The sequence below is a fragment of the Panthera onca genome, chromosome C1, assembly GCF_046562875.1.
Source record: "Panthera onca isolate mPanOnc1 chromosome C1, mPanOnc1 haplotype 2, whole genome shotgun sequence".
Taxonomy (NCBI): domain Eukaryota; kingdom Metazoa; phylum Chordata; class Mammalia; order Carnivora; family Felidae; genus Panthera; species Panthera onca.
Window position 1 is genome coordinate 182,460,750 of NC_138346.1, and position 15,162 is coordinate 182,475,911.

A 15,162-nucleotide genomic window follows, 5' to 3' on the forward strand; every position below is an offset into this window, starting at 1 on the left:
AGTCACAGTACCACAGTACCACACAAGATTTTTGTGCAGTTTTCTTGGGGAAGACCTCACATTTTCATGGTAACCTCTGTGTCTGGGTTCTTCTTTTTTTTTTTTTTTTTTTTTAAGTTTATTTATTTTGAGAGAGAAGACGAGCATGGTGGGGGAGGGGGAGGGAGAGAGAGAATTCCAAGTATGCTTTGCACTGTCAGCGCAGAGCCTGACTCAGGGCTTGATCCCACAATGGTGAGATCATGACCTGAGTTGAAATCAAGAATTGGACGATTAACCTATTGAGCCACCTGGGCACTCCCAGGTTTTTTTGTTTTTGTTTTTGTTTTTCTTTTTGTTTTTGTTTTTGTTTTTGTTTTGAATGAGAGAAAAATAAACTATTGTGTTTAAGACACTGCAATTATTTTCCTGTTTCTTACAGCTGTACTCATTCCCAAAGGAGGAGGATACACACATACACAAAATATAAAACCAACACCATAATTTCCTTAAAGTATTTGTTAAGTATATTAAAATTAGTTGAAGTTGGAGGTGTTGGAGAAATTATTTACATCACAAAAATTAAAACCAAGTAGGTTATTGTCTTAAAATATTTTTTAATCATCCCACCACAAGCAAATTTTACTAGCCTCTTAACTGCATATAATCATCCTTACTTGTACTTACCACCATCTCTGTAGTTTCTTTTTCTGTCTACTTGATGGAAAGTCAAATTCCACTCATTTGCTGACATCAAAACCTACAACTGTTTTTATTGCTTGGGTTTTTGCCATCCAGGTTTTGCATATACTCAAATGTCTGTATTTTCCCAACCATGAAAGGAATTTTAATGCTAGCTTAATAGTATGATATATAAAATGTTTATCTCATTATACTTTAATAATAATAGTAACTAACATTTACTGAGTACTTGCTATGTGATAGGCACCATGTTATATTCTTTATATTTCCCTTTTGTACTTTTAAAAACAACTGTATTGAGGCATAATCAACATAAAAGAAATCACACACATTTAAAGTGTACAATTTGATGTTTTGACATATGTGCACATTTATGAAGCCATCTCCTCCCCAGGCAACTATTAATCTTCTTTGGCTCATTATAAATTAGGTTTCTGTTTCTAGAGATTTATATAAAGGGAAGTGCATACTATGTACTCGTCTTTATCTTGTTTCTTTCACTCAGCATAACTATGTGGAGATTCATTGTCATTGCATGTATCAATATTTCATTCCTTTTTATATATTTTATATGTCTTCAGTTATATAGATATACCACAATTTGTTTATATTTCACCTTCTGATAGACATTTGAGTGCCCTCTCCATTTTAGTTATTACAAATAAGGCTTTATTAACATTCAGGTACAAGTATTCACGTGTATAGAAGATTTCATTTCTCCCAAGTGGACACCTTGCAGAGGAATGAGTGGGTAAGATGGTAGGTAAATGCTTAATTGTTTACAAAACTGCCAAAATATTTTCTAAAATGTCTGTACCATCTACATTTTTATAAGCAATGCACTGTTCTTCATTGCCTGACCTCTACCGTCTTTTTTTTTTTCTACCTCCATTGTCTTGAAAACCATTATTTCATATATTTTGTCCTGTTCTTTAGCTTTTTCATGTGGAAGTGTAACTCTGGTTCCTGTTACTTAAACTTGGTCTGACACAGAAATCTTTTTCTATCTCATTAGTGCTTGTAACCACTGTATAATGTAGGCAGTCTTGTTATCCCCGAATGAGAAGTAAAGAAACTGCTTTTTCTCACCTGTACACTTGTGTTACTACGGTTCCTTTTCATTTGTTCATTTAGTCAGTCAATATTTCAGTCATCGTTGTACCAGACCCTGTAATTAGGTGCTGACAATAGTGAAGGATAAAAAGTAATTTCCATTTTAGGAGTATCACTCTGCTATAAGTAGAGGATGAATTAGAAATTTCGGGATAAGAGGCGGGTGCAACAGTCCATAAGAGAAATGGTGAGAAGATTTAGTGGCAGTGGCAACAAGATGGAAATAAGTCTTTATATATTCAGAAAGTAGTATATAGACCTATGAAATAATAGATACCATGTTTGGACTCAGAAATTTTTGTTTTAATTAACTAAATAACTTAGTGGTTGAGTGGAGATGGAGATGGATAGTGTTCATACACATTCATTTCTTTTCTTATTCAGGTAGCCATTGGGGGGAAACAAGCACTTAAAAGCACAAACTGTTTGCCAACAGGTAAAGTAAACTTGGACAGGTTCCCCGCAGATTTCTTACTTTATTAGGTGACTACTATTAGACCACTTATCTCCAGGATAATGTTTTGAAGAGTATAAAATAGCATGGGAAAACATTTTATATTTTTTATTAGGTGACAAAGACATTTGTCTTTGGTGGAAAAGTATATGTATATAAATGCTACATTGAAGTATTAAGTATTTTCCTTTTGGAGCATATTTTAGTTTTTTCTACTTTGTGTTTTACTGTTTTATCTCACTTTTTTTTTACAGTGAACAAATTTTTTTGTAGTAAACATGAAATTAATGTAAAATCAGGCCTAGACAAACTATTTGTTACTTCTAATTTGGCTTTCCAAAATTCCCTGTTTTATACCACTTTTAAATGTTGCCCACTTCTATATAGATGTAAACTTGATAGATCTTTGTTACCTCTAGATCTGTATAGTCATTGTCCTCCTTAATCAGCTTCTTAGTCCTGGCCCTCTATTTCCATTTCCATCCTAGGTTCCATCTCACATGACTTGTTGTGACAGTAAGCAGAGAAATGTTTAAGAGTATCTGGGTCAAGTAGAGCTGAGTTTATACCCTCGCTCTGCCAATTGCTAGATGTGCAGATTTGGGCAATTTAGTTAACCTCTCTAACCCTCAGTTTTTCCAACAGTAACATGGGCTGGAAATAGTGCTATTATTGGATTTTCACGATAATTAAATGAGATTGTGTATATATAAAATACATAGCATAGTTCACACATATTTCATAAATGAAGGCTATTACTACTATTTTTTTTATAATTAAAGAAATCTCACCTTGCATTTCCCACTAAGTCAATTCTAGTAGGTATGGTGTTGACATAGCCTTTGAAGACAATTAGAATTCAACTCTCCTTTCTCTGGTCTTTCTAAATCTTGGTTTAGTTAATGAATACTAGGGAAAATGGAAAAAGTAAGCAGAATCAAACACACAAGGAAAAATTAATTTTATGCAAGCAAGGTACTTAGAAGACAAGGTATTAACAAATGGTGAGGAACACAGCTCCGTATAAAGGATAAGACCAATTATAACAGAGTGGCTCTATGGTCTAGTGAGTAAGAATACCAACCATGGAGCCAGATTGCCTGTCTTTCAATCTGGCTCACTACTTATTAGCCCTTACCTTACAAAAGTTATTTAAACTCTTTGTGCTTCAGTTTTCTACTCTTCAGATTGTTAAGAGGATTAAATTAGTTTATGTGTTTAAAGTGTTTAGAAAGGTGTTTGACACACAGTAAGCCCATGTGTTTGCTATCATCATTATCTGCATTTAAATATCCTATACTTTGTGTATCAATAAGCTAATGCATTCATATTTTTGTCCAAATATTAATATTAGGATGAAGAGAAGCTTTATTATTTTTTTATAGTTGAGGAAACTGAGGCTCAAGAAGATTAAATAACTTGCTCAATATTATACAGCTATATAAAGGTATATAGAAGGTCTTACTCATAGTAAGCTATAAATAAGTATTTTTATGTGAAAAGTTGGAATTTGATCCTAAGTCTCCATAACTCCATAACCTCAAAAAACACTTTTTTTTCACTCCACAAAGTTAATCAGACAGATCTATTTTTTTTATGTCTAATCTATTTTCTTGCATTTGCCCAATGATATTGAGCAATTGCACATCTGGAAATGTGAGAAAATATCTTATTATAGTTTAAACAATTAACTAATTGACTTTTGGTGATGTGATTTAAATTTTTTTACTGAGGTAAAGTTGATATATAACATAAATTTTAGGTATACAACATTGTAATTCAACATCTGTGTATACTACAAAGTGATCACCACCAAAAATCTAGTCACCATCCATTACCACACAACTGACCCCTTCAGCCATTTCACCTTCCACCCCAACCTCCTTCTTATATGCTAACCATTAATCTGTTCTCTGTGTCTATGAGTTTGTTTTGGTATTTTTGTTTGTTTGTTCATTTGTCTTGTTTATTTAGACTGCAGATATGAGTGAAATCACACAGTATTTGTCTTTCTCCATATGACTTATTTCACTGAGCATAATAACACCTTCAAGGTCCATCCATCTTGTAGCAAATGGCAAGATTTCATTCTTATTTATGGCTGAGGAGTATTCCATTGTGTGTGTGTGTGTGTGTGTGTGTGTGTGTGTGTGTGTGTGAATACATACATACATGCATACCAAATCCACTTTATCCATTTATTCATCTATGAACACTTAGGTTATTTACCAATATCTTGGCCATTGTAAATAATGTGCAATAAACACAGGGGCACAAATATCTTTTGAATTAATGTTTTGATATTCTTTGTATAAATACCCAGAAGTGGAACAGCTAGATTATATGGAAGATCTATTCTTAATTTGGAATAAGTGTTTCCATAAGTATGGAAACAGAATTTCCATACTGTTTTTCATAGTGGTTATACCAATTTACATCCCCACTAACAGTACACATCCTCATAAACACTTGTTATTTTTGGTCATTGTGATAGTAGTCATTTGAGCAGGTGTGAAAAGACACCTCATGATGGTTTTGAGTTGCATTTCCCTAATCATTAGTGATATTGAACATTTTTTCATGTGCCTGGTGGCCACCTGTATGTCTTCTTTGGAAAAATGTGTATTCAGATTCTCTGCCCATTTTTTTTAACTCTTTTTGTTCTTCTTGTTGTTGTTCTTGAGTTATATGAGTCTTTTAAATATATTTTGGCTATTAACCCCTTAACAGACATATGATTTGCAAATATCCCATTCTGAGGGTTGCCTTTTCGTTTTGAGGATGATTTCCTTCACTATGCAGAAGCTTTTTAGTTTGATGTAGTTCTATTTGTTTATTTTTACTTTTGTTTCCTTTACCTTTGGAGTCAGATCCACAAAGATATCACTAAGGCCAATATACATGAAAATCCTCATTAGAGAAATACATTTACAGTAATTATAATATTAGGTGAGGCTGACATCTTTACAAAGTTAAGTGGTATATTACCCTATATTAAGGATGTTAGATTTTTGAAGTAGGTGTTTCAGATGTCTTCTCTTAATTATCACTGTGTAACTGATGAAACACACAGATTCCTGCCTGCTCTTTTGTGTCTCCTTGGATTTGTTTGGAGATTATTTTTAATTTGCATTGAGATATTTATGTTCATAGAATCAGAAGCCCTCACTGGCTAGCAGTTGTTTTATTGTGTAACTATGGGGATTTCTATGTCTATTTCCCATCTCCTCTCAGTTTGGGATGTGATTTCTCATTAGAGGTAAATGTATTTTAGTCTTGTCACTTAATTCTCAGCTCTGTTTATAATGATGATATTCTCTCTATATAATTATGATGATGATATCTTATTAGTACTTGTTGATCATATATTATGGGACAAACACTATGTTAAAAACAGTTCACTATTATATTTATTCCTCAAAATAACTAATATTTTCATTGTACAGAGGTGCAAACTGAGGTTTGGGAAGGCAAAGTAAGTATCTCAAGTTACAGCCAAGATGAGTTCAGAACCTTTTCTCTTAAGCACTGCACTATATTTTTTCTTATTAAAAATGCAGTGCATATTACTTATAGAAATAATAGAAAATACAGATAACCAAAATGAAGAAAACAAAAATTTCCTATAACCCAATTAAAAAGAAATAATTATTGTTGACATGTTGGCATAATTTTACTTTTGTTGTTTCTCTTCCCACATGTATAGAAAGAAACAAAAAAGCAAAATTGTGTACATATATTTTTCTTAAAAATGAGATAATATGAAACCATTTTTATACATGCTTTATCTTCCACTTGTCAATACAGTCTGAATATTTTCCACATATTAAATATTTTTGTATAAGATTCCTTTAAATAATCTCAGGAGATTATTGTTCGGATGCATCATAATTCATTATATCAATCCCTTAGTTTTGGACAATTAAGTTCTACAACAAACAGTGCTATAGTAAGTAAATAGTTTTGTGTTTCCTATGATTATTTCATTAGGCCAAATTCCCAAACATGAGAATTGAAGTTATATATACTTAAAATAGTTTTAAGCCATGTTAATAAAATGCCCTCCAAGTTCTGTCATTTAATACTCTTATCAGGCAGTGTATAAATATGCCAGACTCTATCACCGCTTTCAAAAGTAAATAGTGCCCTTTTGTTAATTATTTAACTTTATTGTTAGGTTAGAATAATGGAAATTTATAATTTTATTTTATTTTGATTTTTTTTTTCTTTAGCAGTTCTCTGGTTCATGTCCTTTCTCTCTCCCTCCATTTCTCTCTCCCCCTCCCTCTCATAATGGCAATTTTTTTGATTGTGAAAGATATTGTTTTTATATTGATAGACTTAAATTTTTTTCCCAATGTTTATTTAGTTTTGAGAGAGACAGAGACAGACTATGAGCAGGGGAGGGACAGAGAGAGACAGACAGACAGACAGACAGACAGACAGACAGAATCCAAAGCAGGCTGCAGGCTCTGAGTTGTCAGCACAGAGTCCAACTGGAGGCTCTAACTCATGGACCCCGAGATCATGACCTGATCCAAAGTAGGATGCTTAACCACTGAGCTACCCAGGTGCCCCTAGACTTTTGTTTTAAAAAACTGTTTTAGGTTTATAGAAATGAGTGAATAATACAGAGAGTTACCATATCCTTTTGCTACTCACCCCCTCCAATTTCCCCTGTTAGAAAACTTTTTGGATCAGTGCAGTATATTTATTAATTTTGATAAGTCAATATTGATAAAATTACTATTAACTAAAGGTTATAATTTACATTAGGGTTCACTCTTTGTGTTGTACATTCTATTCATTTTGACAAATGTAAAATGACATATATTTACCATTACAGTTTTGTGCAGAATAATAGTGTCACTACCCCTAAAATCCACTGTGCTCCACCTACTCATCCTTCTTTCTTTCCATTCCCCTAGCTCCCTAGCAACCTCAGATCTTTTAGTCTGCATCGTTTTGCCTTTTTCAGAATGTCATATGATTGGATTGGAATTATACAGTATGTAGCCCTTTCAGGTTGACTTCATTCACATAGCAATGTGCATTTAAGTTTATCTCATGTCTTTTCATGACTTGATGATCTATTTCTGTTTATTGCAGAGTAGTATTCCACTGTGTAGAATATCATAGTTTATCTATTTACCTATTGAAGGACACCTTTATTGTTTCCAAGTTTCAGAAGTTATGAATAAGGCTTCTATAAACATTTGTGTGCAGATTTTGTGTGGACATACATTTTCAACTCATTTGGATAAATACTAATGACTGGTGAATCGTATGGTAAGAATTCATTTAGTTTGGTAAGAAACCACCAAAGTGTCTTCCAAAGTGTCTTTACCATTTTTCATTCTCATCAGCAAGAATGAGAGTTCCTACTGCTCATACCTCTACTAGCATTTGTTTTGAATTTTGGTCATTCTATTAGGTAGCATCTCATTGTTGTTTTAATTTGCAATTCCCTAATGACAAATGATATTGACCGTATTTTCATATGCTTATTTTGCCATCTGTATCTTCTTTGCTGAGATATCGTTACAGATTTCTAGCCCATTTTTTAATTGGGATGCTTTTTATTGTTGAGTTTTAAGTATTTGTGCATTTTAGGTACTTTGTTCATTTCTGAATACAGGAAAATATTTGTAAAATATGCCCAGTTTGTGGCATATCTTTTCATTTTCTCCAGTGCAAACTTTTTGAGTAAATTAACTTTTTCTATTTATAGAATTGAACATTTTCCCATGTTATTACTTACCTTTCAGTTTTCTTTATATTATTTTTGATATTCAGAAGTTTTGATTTTCAAATTGTCATATCCATAATTTTTTTCTTTGGTTCTTATTTCTCTATAGCTAGATAAGGAAAGACCCTTTCATTTTAAGAGTATGTAACTAATTGTTAATTTATACTCTCTTTAAGGGTTCTGTAGCTTGGCTTGGCCTTTCTTTCCTTCCTCTTCTTCTCCTCTCTATCTCCTCCACCTAGTTTTCTTCCATTTCCTTCTTCTACAATCTCTAATCTACTTTATTTTGGTTAGTAAGGTTAGACATAGAGACTTAACATTAGTTCTTTCTCAATGATTATGTTTAGGCAGTTATCCAACATTGGTTGAAAAATCTATTAATTCTCCATGAAAAGGTTTTTTTTTTATCATATTAGATATTTCTTTCATTACTTTAGGTCACTGTAATTTAAACTCTATGAGAGTAGTAATTCTATCTTTTTATTTCTCTGTATTCGCAGAGCATAGAATAGTTTTTGGCACACAGCAGACATTCAGTAAATTTCTGTGGGATAATAAATGAATGAATGAGTTCTTCAGGATTTTCTGTACTGTTCTGTTTTATAGCTATTTCCATACCATTAGAATATTGTTTTAATACTTGTAAGCTTGTAATATATTTTACTATTCTAACCTAAGGCCCCCTTTGCTACTCTTTTTTTTAAGTATTTTTTAATGTTTAATGTGTTTTGAAAGATGATTTTTGGAATTACTCTCTCATATTCTAAAATTATCTTTGGTGTTTTCATTGAAGTTGTGTTAAATCCATAGAATAATTTAAGCAGAGTTGACATATAATATTAATAATACTTTCCATATAAGAACATGGTATGTTTCATCTTTTTCTATCCATAATAGAGCTTGGGTAACTTTATTTATGCAAGTTCTTTATTTTTTGTTAAGTATATTTGGAGGTAGTTTCTATTTTATTGCTAGTGAACATTAGATATTTTTTATTATATTTTGGAACTGGGTTTTGCTGATATATGGGGAAGCTATTTATTCTTTTTGTAGATTCCCTTTATATTACAGGTTTTTATATAGGCTTTTAAGTAGTGTTTCTGTGAACTGTAAGCATCATTCAGTGCCCCTCCACATCTCTGTATACTTCATCTACTGAGAAAATGAAAAAGAATTTTAAAAGACCTTAGAAACATGAGATCTGAAATAAAATCCTGTCCCTCACTTCTATGACTAAGAAAATCATATAATCATCATTGAGCTCCAATTTACTAATAGGTAGAGTGGGAATAACCTTCTGAGGACCTGACAAAAATAATGGTCATAACTTTTTAAATCAACAATGACATTGTTATAATGCTGATAGCTATTTACTATTAATGTAAGGACTAAATAATCATTCTTCTTGTGCTCAGAAAAATCTTATAAAGTAAATACTATTATTATCCCAACTTTCATATGAAAAATTGAGGCTTGGGGAAGTTTTTAGAAATTATATACTATAGCAGTTAATGAGTGAGATCTTGGAGCCTGGCTGCTGGGTTTGAACTCCAACTCCCCAATATATTCACTATGTGAGCTTGGACATATTTTTTAACCTCTCTGAGCATCAGTTTCCTTGTTCATAATATAGGGAATAATAATAATATGTACTACAGAAGTACTTTTTTGTTTTTTTTATGTTTTGTGTTTTTTTGAGGTGTTTAGAATAGACATAGAAGTGATATATAAATATGAACCAACTGACCAACCTGTGCTTCTTCCATTGAGGCCAGAAATTCTGTGATAGTCATAGAGTCATGTGTGTTACAGGATACCCTATTGGCTTAAGTGAATGCTATAGGTTCAGAATCACTCTTCCTTAATCAAATCCAGCTTATTTTTCAAAGTTTATTTTATGTAACCAGATTAAAGAGAGGCTTATATGAATTCCATTGATCATGGACATAATTTAGACAGGATTTTCTCATCAGTTAGACCAACGTCTGAGTAGAAGCCCTATATCTCTTAAATTCTTACCTGCCACATCTAATCATTTAGAAAATCCAATTGGCTTTTCCACCAATGCTGCTCTAGTCTGAACCACTATCATCTCTCATTTGGATTACTACAATAGCCTCATAATGGGTCTTTCTGCTTCTACTTTTGCCTCATTTTAGTCTGTTGCCAAACAGTAGCCAAGACTATGCTCAAAACTCTCCAATACTTCCCACTTCACTTAGAATAAGAGGATCTTAAAATAATTTATAACAAACTACTTAATCTGGCCCCCTGTATCCTCTGTGATCTCATCTCTTGCTACTTTGTCCCTCATCCTGTTCCTGATACATTGACCATTTACCTTTCCTTGAATATTCTGGGATCCTCCTATGGATCTGTTCCTTCTGTGTGGAATACTCTTTCCTCAGATATATGATTGGCTAACTCCATTCCCTCATTTAAATATGTGCTGTAAACCAACTTTCAAGGGAAAACTTCTTTGACCTCTCTGTTTAATAAAGGAAACTTTTTTATCCCCCCTGCCCCTTACACCACACTCATTTTCTGTGACCTTCTCTACTTTTTATAGCACTCAATTTTATAAGTCTGTTTTGTTCACTGACATAGTACATGGTATGAATAGGTCCTTAATATTTAAAATGGATTTTGATAGTGCATTTGTTAGCATTATAGAATAATGCAATTCCAAATTTGATAGTCGCATAGGGATTATCTTATACGTACAACTTTTATGTTCCAAAATGTTTATGACCATGTGGTTTTATTTCTTTATTATTTATATTTACCACTCCTGGGAAGAATGCAAAATATTTGCATTAAAAACAATGAAAAAACAATACTGAAAAAAAAACCCATAATGATACAATAGGACCATTGAAACAAGGATAAGATAACCAGAGGTAAGAAATGAAAGGAAGAATGAATGTAAAACTGAACTGTGCTTCCTGGTAGCCAAGGCAGAAAAGGGAATGTATTGAATTAGGTAATTCTTGCTAAATCACAGTCTGTGGATAATCAATATCAGAATGATCAAAGGTGCTTGTCTAATATAGATTCCTGCTCCACTTCAGATGCACAGTATCAGCATATTTTGTCCTTGGGATACACATAGGAGTCTGCATTTTTTATAAGCTCCTCAGGTGGTTTTTAAAATTTTTTTAATGTTTTTTTTTTATTTTTGAGATAGAGAGAGACAGAGCATGAGCAGGGGAGGGGCAGAGAGAGAGAGGGAGACACAGAATCCAAAGCAGGCTCCAGGCTCTGAGCTGTCAGCACAGAGCCCCATGCGGGGCTTGAACTCATGGACTGTGAGATCATGACCTGAGCTGAAGTCGGATGCTTAACCGACTGAGCCACCCAGGCGCCCCTCCTCAGGTGGTTTTTATGCACAAGGAAGTTTACAGCCTTCAGAGGTACATACACATAAGAAATTCTGAACAACATAACAGGCATTGTCATCAACAGTGGAAAAGTTTACCATAGCAATTAAGTTAATTTTTGCAAGCGAAGTAACCTGTCAAAGGTCACACAGAAAGTTGAACCTAGACCAGAACTTATTTCCTACCATCCAGCCTTTTTTTTCCTGCTACACCTAGTCATCATAGTATTACTTCCCATTTATTTTGCAATTGTGATCAGATTGAATTGATTGCTATCAGACTACTAATACCAACTCCTATGTACTCAGCCTATAAAATGATCACTTATTCTCATATGTATCTGAGATGTATAACCTACATGCTATCTCTATCTTCAAATAAGACAGACTGTATACAGTGTATCACATAGTCTAGTACAGAGTGCTCAATACAGTTAATATCCCTTTGTATTTTCTCAGACTCTTGCCTATTCTAGACTAAACTTCAGCCTTTTTGCATCACTTGCTGTTCCCAAAATATATTCCCCAATACATGTCATAATATTTGACATATATATTTCTGTCTAATCAATAGAACATTTAGCTACATTATTTTCATCCCTTTAAATGACTTAAGCATAGTAAAATTAAAAGTAATGGTAGTTGTATATGTGTCCTCATGCAAGTATAGGAGCACAGATGATGATTCTCATCAGACTGGGGAGGTCTTTCTTTATTTCATCTTCTTGACCTACCTGAGAGTCCCCAGGAGGAATGAAGGGAAAATCTATCACCTGCAAACAGAATGGTTGGCTAGAGAGGTAGGTGTGCATCTCAAAACATGATAACAGTGCACATCGGGAGCCTAGCACATTGTTAGGCTACTGGGCTAGCACTAAGTAGTAGACACAGAATAATAAATTTGGGTAACATAAAAGAATTTATAGGATTTGTTGTTCCAGGCATTATACTTGTAGTACCTTTTGTCTTCACATTTAACCCTATTATGTTGGGATCATTCATTGCTTTTATTTTGCAAATGAGGAAGTAGAGGCCAAACAGATTATATATGTTGAAGCCAGAATTCTGACCCAGGTCTGTTTCTCTGCAAAAATTACATTATTTTACCTCATCAGATGATTTTAAAGTTTATCAAATAGACTACAGCTGTATTTCCTTTTTGAGGGTCAAGGTGTTGGGTAGGAGTGATTAGTGACAGAGACAGTATTTTCTGGATGGGCCTTTGGAAAACGGACAAACTTGCCATATATGGAAATTTCCATTTGTCATAAGAGAACACATTACAAGATGACTTGGTTCAAGAGTACATAAGAATCTCTTTCCAGAGAAATTCTTTCTTCTCAGTCTCATCTGGTACTGAATATTTGCACACTCTAAAGTTATGGACTTGGAAGATATTCAAAGAGAGTGTAGTGGAGAGACACAGAATCTGAATTCATTTTACCCTTATGTAAGTGATGTGAACTTCACTAGCCTCTACTTTCTCATCTGAAAAGTGGGGCAAACTGTAAAGGATTATGATGATGAAATTTGCCATAGTATCCCCATAGGATAATCAGTCTTGGTAAGATCAGACACATATTCTCAAGAAAATTCAGACTGAAAGAGGAATTAAGCAATAGGAAAGAAACAGTAGGAACAGAGGAAATAAATTTTCAGATGAATAATACTGTATTTGACCTATCATTTCTCTATCCCCACATACCCTTCAAGAAGAACTTGTCACAACCTAGAAGAAACAACCCTATGCACCATGTGATCTCAACCCCAAAATAGATTAGCATTAGTTATGTGATCCAAGCTAAAACCAGTCTCATTTTCTTTTTCTGGAAATTAGGGAATTTGTTGGTTGACTATAAAAAACAGCTAGAAAGTCTGATTGATTTGGGCCTAAGGCCAACTTTGTAAAGGATATGATATCCACATGGAAGTAGTTGAGTAGAAAAGTCTAATGAAGAGGGAGAAGAATGAAGTGAACACATATCAGAAACAAGGGACTGTGAGGCTGTCTTTGTAATTAAATGAAGGGGAGTGCTGTGTTCACCATTTCTCCTTGCTTCCTCCAAAAATAAAGTAACTATAGCGGGAAAACAAACAAACAAACAAATTGCTTCCGAACCTTTGTCAAAAAAAATTTTTTAAGTGAAATATCCCCCCCGCCCTCACAAAAAAGGAGGGAGAGAGAGAAACTACCTGGCTGTTTTCCAATAACCATGAAGTCCATTTGAGGTGCAGAGAAGTGCTGATTATCTTTAACATTTTTAAGATAAACCCCACTTTTCTGAGAGGAGCTTGAGTGGGTTTCTGATCTTTACAAGCCAACAATTCCTAAGCTTTCATTATGGATCTTTCTCGCTCAGTAACTGAACAGATCCCTTCCTTGCTTTTTAAAAGCCTGCTATGTAAATCAAACATTCACATGAAAGGTGTCTTACTCCATTAGTGCTGCTATAACAAAATAGCACAGACTGGGTAGCTTATAAACAATGGAAATGTATTTCTCACAGCTCTGCAGGCCAGAAGTCTAAGATGAAGGCTCCAACAGAGTTGGTGTCTGGAGAGGGCCCACTTCCACATAGATGGCCATCTTCTCATTATAACCTCACCTGGCAGAAGGGAGCAAAAGACCTTTCTGAACCTCTTTTATAAGGGCACTAAACCTATGGTTAGAGCTCTCAGGACCTCATAACCTCCCAAAGGCCCTGCCTCCCAATTCCATCGCTTCAAGGGTTAGGATTTCAACATATGAGTTTTGTGGAAATTGGGGAGAAGGCAAACATTCAGTCTATACTATTCTGTCCCTATCCCCCCTTTCATGTCCTTTTCACATGCAAAATACATTCATTCCATCTTAATAGCCCCAGAAGTCTTAACTCACTCCAACTTCAGCTTAAAAGTCTGAGTCCAAAGTCTTATCTAAATATCATCTAAATCAGGCATGTTAAGACTCAAGGTAAAATTCACCCTGAGGCAAATTCCCTTCCAGCTGTGGAATTGTAAATCAAACAAATTATATGCTTCTAAAAATACAATGGTGGGACAGGTGTAAGACGGACATTCTCATTCCAAAAGGGAAAAATAGGTAAGAGGAAAGGGGTAACATGTCCCCAGAAAATCCAAAAGTTTACGGCTGAAAAATAATCTCTGATTCAAGGCTCTGCCCTTCAGGCCCCCTGGGGAAGAGTTCCTGCTTTCTGGACGCACTGAAGCAAGGTTTGGGTCACCAAGGCTCTGGTGGCTCTCTTCCCATGGCTTTGGGTGGCCCTGCCTCCATGACTTTGCTGGGTACAGCCCAAGCTGCAGCTCTCATAGCATGAAATTGCATGGCTCCTGCTCTCCCAAGCTGGAATCATGTGCTGGTGTTTCTACCAGTTTGGGGTTTTCAGGGCATCTCATTCTCTACTCCTCCTCTAGCCTATGCCCTATTGGAGGTTCTCCATGGTGGCCTTGCCCCTGCTGCAGCCCTCTCAAGGTGGTTCCTTCCTTCACCCTACCTAGGTGAAGGTAGGGGCACCTAGGCAGCTCAGTTAGTTGAGTGTCCAACTTCAGATCAGGTCATGATCTCACGGTTTGTGAGTTTAAGCCCTGTATCAGGATCACTGCTGTCAGGGCAGAGCCCACTTCAGATCCTCTGTCCCCTTTTCTGCCACTTCTTGCTCACACACACTCTCTCTAAAATGAATAAATATTTATATTAAAAAAATCTAGGTGGAAGGAGCCACGATCCTTGTGCTTTGCTGGGTGTAACTCACTGCTGCACCAGGGCCTGCTGGAATTTTATCTGGG

At 34.7% G+C, this 15,162-nt stretch overlaps 1 protein-coding gene and 1 long non-coding RNA gene across 9 annotated transcripts in view; one reads left to right on the forward strand and one right to left on the reverse strand.

Annotated features, from left to right (window-relative positions):
- The window catches only part of LOC132670999 (BEN domain-containing protein 5), a 1,465,258-nt gene that overhangs the window by 690,210 nt on the left and 759,886 nt on the right, over window positions 1-15,162 (forward strand). The gene's annotated exons all lie outside the window — the stretch shown is intronic.
- The window catches only part of LOC132671011 (uncharacterized), a 36,557-nt gene that overhangs the window by 5,271 nt on the left and 16,124 nt on the right, over window positions 1-15,162 (reverse strand). Inside the window, exon 2 of the long non-coding RNA XR_009606949.2 lies at window positions 3,040-3,157. This is a non-coding gene — a long non-coding RNA (uncharacterized LOC132671011). The remainder of the gene's footprint in view (window positions 1-3,039; window positions 3,158-15,162) is intronic.